Raw genomic sequence first — 2,877 nt, 5'->3', positions numbered from 1 at the left:
CTCTCTGTGACAACTTCCTTAATTTCTTTCTAGATAAAATTACTACACTCAGATCTGCCCACTCACCTTCCCTGGTGCCGGCCCTATCCACTCCCACTGCTACCCTCACTCATTTCAAGCCTGTCTCCCTAACCGCACTCACTGATATTGTCAATGCTCTGCGACCAACTAATAGCCCCTCGGACAGCATCCCCTCATCTTTATTGAAAGATGTCTTCAGTTCTGTTGGCCCCACCATTATTTTAATCATAAACTCCTGCCTGAAGTTGGGTACAGTCCCGGCTAATTTTAAACACGCCACTATCAAACCTCTTCTTAAAAAGAATAATTTAGACCCCTCCGTCCTCGCTAATTTCCGACCTATTTCCCAGCTCCCATTTTTATCTAAAGTTTTAGAAAAAGTAGTTTACATACAGCTTCAAGCATTTTTAACTACTCATGGTATCCATGATACTTTTCAGTCTGGTTTTAAACCTGGTCATAGCACCGAAACGGCCCTACTTAAGGTTTTTAACGACCTGAGTTTAACTGCTGACTCAGGTAGTCCGGCCGCCCTGGTCCTTTTGGACCTGACTGCCGCTTTTGATACCGTGGATCACAGCATCCTGCTCTCCAGGTTAGAGCATTATGTAGGTATCACTGGTACGGCTCTACTGTGGTTTAGATCCTACCTGTCTGACAGGAGTCTTGCTGTCAGGCTCGGGGAATACTCCTCACGCACCGCCCCCCTGTTCTGCGGAGTTCCCCAGGGCTCTATCTTAGGCCCCATTTTATTTTTATTATATATGCTGCCCCTAGGAAGCATAATTAAGAAGCATAATGTCTCTTTTCATTTCTATGCGGATGATGTGCAGCTCTATCTTCCTCTAAACACCAATAGTCTGCTCACAGACCCCTTCCAGCCACTCCTCGATTGCATCTCCGACATCAAAAGTTGGATGCTAAATAATTTTCTCACCCTCAACGAAAGTAAGACGGAGGTTATCATTTTTGGCCAACAGTCAGCCCCGTCCCTTGCCACTTTGGGACCCCTCAGTGCAAATATCCACTCATCTGTCAAAAATCTGGGTGTGTTCTTTGATAACAACCTTAAATTTGATAAACAGATTAGCTCCGTGGTCAAAGCAAGTTTTTATCAACTTAGGCTAGTGGCCAGGATCAAGGGCTACCTTTCCCAACCTGACCTTCAGAGAGTTATCCACGCTTTTATCTCATCGCGGCTCGATTATTGCAATGCGCTATATGTAGGCATGGACCAGTCCACCCTCAGACGTCTGCAGCTTGTCCAAAATGCCGCCGCACGCCTACTCACTGGTACGAGGAAGCGTGATCATATCACTCCCGTTCTTGCCTCCCTCCACTGGCTTCCTGTTAAATTCAGAATTGATTTTAAGATCTTATTATTTGTTTTTAAATCTCTTAACGGTTTGGCTCCCCTGTATTTATCGTCACTCATGGTCCCTTACACCCCATCCAGGGCCCTGAGGTCAGCTGGCCAGCGGCTCCTGACTGTGCCCAATTCAAATCTCAGGTCCAGAGGTGACCGTGCCTTTTCAGTTGCTGGCCCCAAACTCTGGAACTGTCTACCCCCTCATATTAAGTCTGCTCCTTCCTTAGAGGCCTTTAAGTCTTTACTAAAAACCCATTTCTTCTACCTGGCTTTTAATGTTTGACCTAATTAACCTGTGTACTTTTTGTGTTGCTTCGATTTTGTAATATAACCTGTGTACTTTTGTGTTGCTTTGATTTTGTTTTACTATGTTACTTGTGTAAGTTGTGTCATGTTTCCTGTACAGCACTTTGGTTGGCCTCCTGGTCTTTGAAAATGTGCTCTATAAATAAAATTTGATTTGATTTGATTTGATCTACAAAAACGTTCAGGTGCTGAACACAAAGATATACGTATACCCTACAGGAGAAGGAGGTGCATCGTCTCATACCCATACACCTCTCATACCCGACGAAGACCCATAAGGGGTCGAAACGTTGTCATCCTTAAATTCTAAATAACATTCCTGTGGGAGCTATACAAACAGTGTGCAGACTACTTCTCCTTCTCCGGAAACGGAGAAATAAAGATGAATCCTATTGGATATAACCTGAGTGCTGCATGGTATTCTTGGAGGTATTATGAAAGGAACAGAGCCGGTGCCCACATGCTCCAGGCCATGGAAGAGGCTCATATAGCGACATTGAGGCCTGTCAGGGCTACGTATTATATGAGCAGGCCGGTTTAGAGTAATGTAACTTTTACGCACATGTAGGTCCTGCAGGGCCTGGTGAGAGCAGGAGTGGACCTGCTGAGACGTATAGGGGCCCGGACAGGAGTCAACCCACGGAGCCTATAGTCTAGTCCTTCCATGCGCCAGAAGCGTATACCTCCCAGCCCTTGCAGAGTAGTTCTGTTGTAGTTCCAACGGAGTGTGTGGCCCACACACACACGCACACACACACACACACACACACACACACACACACGTACGCACACACACACACACACACACACACGCACACACACACACACACACACACACACACACACACACACACACACACACACACACACACACACACACAGCTGCAGACAAAGCCCATCACTTCTGCCTCTGTGCTTTTGGTACCAAAGACTCAATGTCCCAGAATGCACTGCAGCACAACAAAATTACTCTCCATCTCTCCTCTCTATATCCTTTCCTCTCTCCCTCCTCTCCTCTCTCCATCTCTCCTCTCCTCTCTCCTTATCTCCTCTCCTCTCTCCATCTCCTCTCCTCTCTATCTCTCCTTTCCTCTCTGATCCTCTCCTCCATCCATCTCTCCTCTCTCCATCTCTCCTCTCCTCTCTCCTTATCTCCTCTCTATCTCTCCTTTCCTCTCTCC

Source organism: Protomyctophum bolini (assembly GCF_963924005.1).
Source record: "Protomyctophum bolini genome assembly, chromosome: 24".
Taxonomy (NCBI): Eukaryota; Metazoa; Chordata; class Actinopteri; order Myctophiformes; family Myctophidae; genus Protomyctophum; species Protomyctophum bolini.
This window is presented reverse-complemented; position numbering follows the sequence as displayed.